We start from the raw sequence: 9,153 nt of genomic DNA, 5'->3' as shown, positions 1-9,153 counted from the left end.
GACTCTGTTTTGCCTATGAACAAAAACTCCTTTATCACACTTTCCGCTGCATTTGTCTTTTAAACTGTGAGCACAGCCTTGATGACTGAACAAACTGTGCAATTACTGTAGGAGGTTTATTTTCAAAACTTATTATTACTATTAAAGGCTGGTTCTGGAAATGGCTAATTACGTTGCTAAAACAGTTTTGCTACTGTTCTTTTGTGTTGACTTGGATGGTACAAGGATGGCATGAAAAACAATATGCTTTTCACCTCCCCTTAATTAGAGCTTCTTCCTCTTCCTTGCTTAATTTTCCGGGAGAAAAAGAAAAGGGCAAATATATTGAAGCTCCCTTCCTGTTGTGTGTGTTTTCGGGGGTTTTTTATACATTTTCCATTCACACAAGAGAGTGCCATTGTCCTCACCAATATGTAAAAGCAAACTTTTAATTAGTTTAAGGTATTGTGAGGGATAGCGCTTGTCTTCATATGTTTCCCAGTAAATGGGCCTGTGTCAATGTTTGGAGAGGAAATGAAAACTTGCATTGTTTTTCATGTCAAAAGGGTTGCATTTGTAACTGGTGAAACAGGTACAGTCAGTCATAGCTCACTTCTGGCTGTTGTACCTCAGCAGTCCCAAAATGTCACACTCATAGCCAGGGCATTTTTTCAACCGGAACTTGATGGAACTCTGTTCCGGCACCTCTCAGGTGGGCACCATTGCCATTCTAAGAGAACAAGGGAGGTGTTCGTGGTGAGTTCTGTCACCTCTTTTTCTAGAAAAATAGCCCTGCTCATAGCCATCTCAAATAGAGGTTAGTCTTGTCAGAAGTATCGATGACGCAGCAGCTGCCATACTGTCCAAACAAAGAGAAGCCATTATCGGTATCACCATATTTTTTTCCACATTTTGCTGGGGAAGGGGCATAACTCTGTGATAGGGCATCTGCTTTGCGTTCAATTCTTGGCATTCCTGAGAATGTCCCTTGCCAGAAGCCCGGGAGGGCTGTTGCGAGTCCGGCTGTTTTTGGACTACAGTTCCCACCATCCCTGACCACTGCTAGCTAGGGATGATGGGAGTTGTAGTCCAAAACCAGCTAGAGACACCCAAGGCTGGGAAACACTGATGTAGACAATACTAACCAACTTCCTACTAAGGCAGCTTCATAGGTTCCTAATCCATTTTAATAATTTATCTGAAAATCCAGTTCACAGGTCAGGGGAGCCTTGCTGGATCAAACCAAAGGCATCCTGTTCTCACGGTGGCCAATATGAAACCCACGAGCAAGACCCATGAGCAACAGCACTCTCCCTACCAGTAACTCAGATTCAGAGACATATTGCCTTCAAGCAGGACGGAGAGCATAACTACTGATAGTCTTCCCCTCCATGAACATATCTACTTCTCCTTTTAAAGCCATCCAAGCAAGTTGGTGGCCAAGTTGTGGGTGTGAATACCAGAGTGAATGCCAAGTATCATGTGAAGAAGTACTTTTGTGTGTCTTTATTAATTATTATTATTATTATTATTACCTACTTTTTATTGATTTTCACAGGTTTTACAAATTTATTTTTATTTCAATTATCTTTTTCTTAAAATTTCGACTTTTCCACCCTTACTTTCACCATGTTTTTATTCCCACCTTATACCCACTACTTTATATGACATTCTCTAATCTAATACAGTTATCCTCTATTTCACTTATCATTGTTTTCATCCCACTGTTCATAATTTGAACTCTTTCCATGTTTGTATTTGACTATAACAGTTCTTCAAATAGTCTGAAAAGGGTCTCCAGTTCATCTCTTTTATCTCATATTTTTGCTGTCAATTTTGCCATATCCCCATAGTCCATTAACTTTTGAATCCATTCCTCCTTAGTTGGTACTTCTCCTTCTTTCCATTTCTGCATGTAAGGGATTCTGGCTGCTGCTGTTGCATATATAAATAGTTTAAGTATCTTTTTCAGGACCCTGATCCCTATTATCCCTAGGAGAAAAGTTCCAGGACTTTTGGGGATAACCATTTTGAACATTTTCTTCAATTCATTATGTATCATTTCCCCAAAGCCTTTAGCTTTTGCTCCCCCTGACAAACAATAACTGGAGCAGTCTCTCATGTATGAGGGTTGTAGTATTTATGGGTGCATCTCACACATTTGAGAGTTTTGGGCTCCTTAGGATTAAACAAGGCCAACAACTCATTCACTCTTGCCCTAAATACATTATTATTTTATAGCATATGCAGCAGACTAACTTCCCAAACAGTGGTGCACCAAAACCACTAGCACATTCTCCAAAGAAAGAATTCCGAAAACCATAAGTTAAAAATGCACATTTCCCTCTCATCTGAGGGAATATATAATTTTAGAATTAGATACCACAAATGCATATGTTTTCCTACCACTATGTCATACATGTTTAGCTCTGAAATAGCATCATGTTCATAATTTCATTTCTCAAGATTATTTGGGGGGAAGCCATGGACTTTAAAAGAGCTTTAAATTTATGGTTTGCCTATTGCTAGTCTTTTGGGGGAGTTTCAGGGGCCCTACTGTTAAAGACCCACCTCTTAAGCCCCTTTCTTGTATAAAAAAATTCCCCTCAGTTTAACACACCAAGATCCACATAACTTTGTAATGTTTCCCCTAGTGTTTCTAGAATGGGATCCCGTACTAAAATGATGGAGGGAGGGAGAGGGACCTCCCATTTATCAGCACCTTGCAAGGTGTTTGAAGTCCCAAATTTGGGTCTTCAAAGCACCTTGAACATGATGTCATTTTGACACCAGGTAATTGACAGGTGGGAAGGCCCACCTAAATTTGGCCCGCAAGGCTGATCCTGATAAGGGTCTTGCCCATGGAGCCAAAAAGCTCTTATGTTGTGAGGATGAAATCTGGGCCTCACTGCAGTATGTCTTATTACTATTACACTAAGGAGTCAATGAAGGATTTAACTAGGAATGTTCCCGCATAGAAGGTTCTTTTTTCTTGGAAGAATGTGTCTGTGCAGAAGACCCAAGAAACATGATAACAAGACACTTAGCTCAGTCAACCAATCCTGGCTGCCAGGGGTTAAATGGTTGAGAAACCAGAGGTTGTAGGCCAGAGGCTATACCACAGAAGTGTTATCCCAGTTCTCTATGCAAGTACACATGCCGAAAGATTAACTCCAAATCTATCACATAATATATCTATCCTGCCTGATGTGTGCAAGTGATTGTTGTTCTCCGTTCAAATTAGCAGAGATTTCTCCAAGATGAGAGATGTTGCTAGCTAAACTCTCAAAGCAAACCTGAGACAGCTTGTGGCTTTCCTCCCCCTTCTCTGTTCCAGGCCTAGCAAACACCATTTTTGTTCTACTAACCCTGCCTCTCCCAGCAGACTGTGGCTTTGCTCCAAAAGATGGATTTTGGCAGGAGCGAAGCACATCATTGTCATTACTGTGGAGTGCATGCTCGATCTCTCCCTTTGCTCATTCAACAGCAGCTTCCTCCCCCCTTCCCCCCTTTTTTTTGCCAGCACTTGCAGCGAGGCCTCTTCTTGCATGAACTCCCAGGTGGTTCAATCAGCAGCTTATGGGGAGGGGGAAATGGAGAAACTGTTTCTGAGGGGGCGGAGGGGGGGGGTGATATGTTGCAAGCTGAAATATGGGAGCACTGGGGATGAGGTAGATTAAGTATGGTTTAGGTTTCCCATGAAACCCTTGCTTTAATCCCCGTGCCTCCAGCCCCCACTGCAACGAATTCTAAGTATGTGTACCTGTGTTTGCTCACGTTCGTCTCATGCAATCCTTGCTTTCCCTTTGCCTTCACTGTCAAACTCAAGTTTATTAGCTCCCTGGGACAGGGATTGCCTTTGATTGGCTCATATTCAAAATGCACACTACACTTTTTCCTGTCGAAGGCTGCATTCCTTATGGGTTAATCCATTAGGGGCTGCGTGTTCACTCTGGGCAAGGCTGAAGCCAAGAGTGGGTGTTACTTTGTGATATTTTTTCTAGAAAAAGAGGTGTTGGAACTCACCATGAATGCTTTCGTTCTTCTCTTAGAATGGCAACGGTGCGCACCTGAGAGGCGCCAAACTGAGTTCCGGCAAGTTCCGGCTGAAAAAGGCCCTGGTGTTACTACTCTATTCTCTCTCTCTCTCTCTCTCTCTCTCTCTCTCTCTCTCTCTCTCTCTCTCTCTCTCTCTCTCTCTCTGCCATCTCTCCTCTGTCTCTCTCCTTCCACTATCAGAGGCAGCATAGTTCTGATTGGTGAAAATAGGGATTTAAGAAGGCATCATGTCACATGCAGCACCCTTGGTCAGCTTCCACCAAAAAAACTTAATATTTTGTCCCACTGTCCACAATTCATGTGAATTACATTGTTATTCTACTCCATTCAATTCAGTGCAAAGGAAATGTAATGCAAATGGTGGTAGGGTGGTGGCTGGGGAAGACCTTCCCAATTACATAACATTTGTGGAATGAAAGGGACAACAACAGCAAGTACCAATTGTCAGGGCCGGTCCTTCAATGAAGGAAAATGAGGCAGGTGTCTTAGATAACAATTCCCCTCCTCCTCTCTTTCTCTCTTGGAAGACTCCAGCGCTGAAGTGAGATTCAGCCACCAGTTTGGTCAGATTTTTGTGTGCAGAACAGGAAATGTACCACCTTCTCCTTTGCTTCAGGCGGGAAAATGGCTTGAGCCTCTCCTGCCAATTAATCTAGGGATGACTGAAGATTGGCATTTCCTGATTCCGTTTTCATCAGAATTCTCTAACACCCCTAGCTGGGATTTAGAGGTGAGACGGGTGCTGTTGCACCCATGTCCTGATAAAAACATCTGGTTGGCCACTGTGAGAGCACAATGCCGGACTGGATGAGCCTTTGGCCTGATCCTGCAGGGCTCTCCTTACATATTTCTATCCACAGCCATTAAGCTGTCAGGGGAGCAACAGATCACTTTGGCCAAAGGTCAGAACTAATTGCTTGCAGAGAGCTTTTGAAATTAGCCCAGCAGCTGCAGGCTGACCACCCTTTAGGTGCAATGATGCCATTTATGACGATTAGAAAGTAGTGAAAGTCCTTTTATTACGGAGTGAGCTGTAATCCATTCAACACACACAAACTGTTTACTGCTCCTTAGCAATTAACCACAGGATTTAGCATTGCCACAATTAGGTTTCTACATGCGCAGGTAGACTTACATGAGCAGCACTTTTTTTTTGGGGGGGGAGTATGCATTTTAGGTTGATAGCAGCTCTGAAAACTCTGAAAATCTGCCAGTTAATATTATTTTTGTTTGGCTTTTGAAGAGCATGTGAATGATTGGGAAGGGCTCTTAGATTCGCGAGGGTTTACTGCTCTGTTTCTTCCCACCTATGAAACTTGAGGGATATGCTGAAATTGCTATATGGATGTTATTTACAATTGTGTAACCAGTGCCAGCCCCATATAAATGGCCTCGGTTCAGTATACCTGAAGGAGCATCTCCACCCCCATCGTTTTGCCCGGACACTGAGGTCCAGTACCGAGGGCCTTCTGGTGGTTCCCTCGTTGCGAGATGCCAAGTTGCAGGGAACCAGGCAGAGGGCCTTCTCGGTGGTGACGCCTGCCCTGTGGAACGCCCTCCCATCAGATGTCAAAGAGGAAAACAACTACCAGATTTTTAGAAGACATCTGAAGGCAGCCCTTTTTAGGGAGGCTTTTAATGTTTAATCAATTATTTTATTTCATTTTTCTGTTGGAAGCCGCCCAGAGTGGCTGGGAAAACCCAGCCAGATGGGCGGGGTATAAATAATAAATTATTATTATTATAATATTATTATTATAAACACCTCCCCCATGCCAGGATGTTCAATAGAATGGGCTTTTTTAATAAAAAGGTTTATTTATTTATTTGTACCCCAGCCACTCTGATTGGCTCCCAACAAAAGATTTAAAATACATTAAAATGTCAGACATTAAAAACTTCCCTAGACAGGGCTGCCTTCAGATGTCTTCTAAACACCAGATAGTTGTTTATTTCCTTGATATCTGATGGGAGGGCATTCCACAGCACAGGCGCCACTACCGAGAATGCCCTCTGCCTGGTTCCCTGTAGCTTTGCTTCTCGCAGTGAGAGAACCGCCAGAAGGCCCTCGGCGCTGGAGCTCAGTGTTTGGGTTGAACAATGGGTGTGGAGATGCTCCTTCAGGTATACAGGACCGAGGCTGTTTAGGGCTTTAAAGGAAGCATAAACAAAATTACCGCGGGTGGCGATAAGGGAATCCCAAAGAACAACCCAAAGAGAATTGAGAATGCTCAGAGAACTACAGAGTGTTGAGCCAGAGAGGAGGATGAATGGAGTGGCTAGAGCTCGGAACAGAAGCACTCCACACTGCAACAACTGGTTGCAAAGCCCTGCTTGTCAATATTTTATTTGTACGCAGTTTGAGAATGGTGGCTCCCAGTCCCTTTTTGGGGGGGGGGGAGGGAAGGTGCCAGTACTGTACTCACCATGAAGTTGTTACAGTAGCTGGCACATTTTTAGCATGGGGGGGCAGGTACCCTTGAGTACCCCCTAAAAAAACAACTGGTGCTTCTGCATCTCCTGTGACACTGGCAGGGGTTCTAAGGTTCACCTTGTGGATTACTTCGCCTATGTGCTGAAAAAACCGCAGCTGCTTCAGCAACCCTTTGACATTATTCTTTTGAGACTTGTCTGACGTCTGGATTATAGATTACGACTGCATGGGGTGGTGGAATGGGTTGGTTCTGTTGCAAATGAAGAAGAATCAACAGGGACAGAGACAACCAACATCATTTAGTGCTCATCCTTTAGTGCCAAGATTTCCAGCCTCAGGTCTGAGCAGGTACGCTGGACGTTCATTTTGTCATATGGAGGAGGGAGAAAGATTGTTTTCTGCTGCTCCAGAGAAGCGGACACGGAGCAATGGATTCAAACTTCAAGAAAGAAGATTCCACCTAAACATTAGGAAGAACTTCCTGACAGTAAGAGCTGTTCGGCAGTGGAATTTGCTACCAAGGAGTGTGGTGCAGTCTCCTTCTTTGGAGGTCTTTAAGCAGAGGCTTGACAGGCATATGTCAAGAATGCTTTGATGGTGTTTCCTGCTTGGCAGGGGGTTGGACTGGATGGCCCTCGTGGTCTCTTCCAACTCTATGATTCTATGATTCTATGATTCATTTATCAGTAAGAAGCATAGCTGTCAAGTTCTCCCTTTTTTTAAGGGAAATTCCCTTATGCTGAATAGGCTTCCTCGTGAGAAAAGGGAAAACTTGACAGCTATGGTAAGATGGATGGTGGGGGGTGGGGGATGTGAATGGATAGAATACGCTGAAACTTGTGTGGAAAAACTGTGCGCAGGTAATTCAGAATGCCCAAGTTATTCAGATGGGGATAATTTCGCAAGCATCCCCTAAGCCAGGGAAACCACTTGACAAACATGCAATCAATAGCCACTCTAGCTGCAGAATCTCCTTAAGCCATGCTCAAGTAACAAAAAGCTCACCAGATTATGGATGTGTGAGACGCTATTGAGAAGTTTTACTATCTTGTCAAGTTCTTTTGGCTGGCCCTGAAATCTTTTGGCCTTGCTTGTCCCAAGCAGGAGTCTGCTCTCTCTCTCTCTCTCTCTCTCTCTCTCTCTCTCTCTCTCTCCCCCAGTGTCACAACTCAGAGGTATGATTTGCAGCTTTGCCAATTCACAGAGAGATCTTTTCCTTTGGTGCAATGTTAGCTTTATGATCAGGCTGTTACTTTGCCTGCTTTTAAAACATCTTTGAATTTTAAGCTAGATAATTCTGGCTCAGTGACCAAGGTATCCCTGACCCCTCCAAACAGAGCCAGTCCAGCTATTAGGCAGGGGGAGCCTGCTGCTTCAGGCAGCAAAACCCCTGTCACTCCTATGGGCCTGCCTTGCCATCTCTGCCATCAGCACCGATCTCACCAAAAATCGGCACAGTCTTGCCTGAAATGGACGCCAATGGCGACAGTGCTTCTCTGCCAGTGGTAGGTGTGACAAGATGTCCGGTGATTGGAGGAGCAGGTAGGTGTGTCGAAGGGGTGTGTGTGTGTGCTATTAGGTGATACATTTTTGTGTTTTTATATTGTAACCCCCTGTGTTCTTTGGATAAGGCAGGCTTCCTCAACCTCGGCCCTCCAGATGTTTTTGGCCTACAACTCCCATGATCCCTAGCCAGCAGGGCCAGTGGTCAGGGATGATGGGAATTGTAGTCCTAAAAACATCCGGAGGGCTGAGGTTGAGGAAGCCTGGGATAAAGGGTGGCATAGGAATTTAAATAAATAAATAAACAAACAAGTAAATAAATATAACAACCCCCCCCCCCTTAGTTCAGCTTGGGTGGCTTGGTGTCCTTAGCTATTTCACACTGATCTAACATTTTTCTGTTTAGAAATGATTGCCAGGGGTGCAGAGAGAATAACCAAATCTGCTTTTGGATTCCTTAAGGATGTCTTTGTTGTTATGCAATTAGCTATGAGGAGGCGGAAGAAAAGGGAGTGTGAATTGTGCAACTAGCTCAGACTTGCTGCGTTGATGGTTGGGTTTATATTTATAGGTAGGATGTTGTAGGTCTACTATTCCCTCCCTGTAACACACACACACACACACACACACACACACACACACACACACGTTCTGCTTTTCAGAACAGAATTTAGCAGTTGCCAAGACCTAACAGAGGGAAGTTCATATTGCTTTTGGTGCGTATTGCTTTCTACCTCAACATGTCTCAAAGTCATTCCACAAAAAAACCCTCAACATTGCTTATTAGTAATACAGGCAGCCCTGTATAAGAAAGTTTTTCAATGTTGCAAGCTACCCACCCAGTCAGATGTGCAGGGTATTATCATCATCATCATTATTATTATTAGCAACAACAGCAATTGAATACGACATCCCTATTTTCATTGGAGAAATGTTGGAGGGTATTGAACTGGATTGTAGCTGGTACGGGAGGCAATAACACCCTGGGCTCCTCTCACATGGTCTAGATTCAGGGTATTCAAGATGGGTGGGTGGCTCCTCTAGATCTTACCAGGTTGTAATTCCCTAGCCATTCGAAATACTGGCTTCAGACTGATGGGAGCTGCTTTCCGAAACAACTGGATGGCATTACATTGCCTAGCCCAGCATTATTGGAAAAGTACAGGAGGAGCACATGG

Source organism: Zootoca vivipara, chromosome 4 (genome assembly GCF_965207765.1).
Source record: "Zootoca vivipara chromosome 4, rZooViv2.hap1.1, whole genome shotgun sequence".
NCBI lineage: Eukaryota > Metazoa > Chordata > Lepidosauria > Squamata > Lacertidae > Zootoca > Zootoca vivipara.
Note: the sequence above shows the minus strand (reverse complement) of the source record.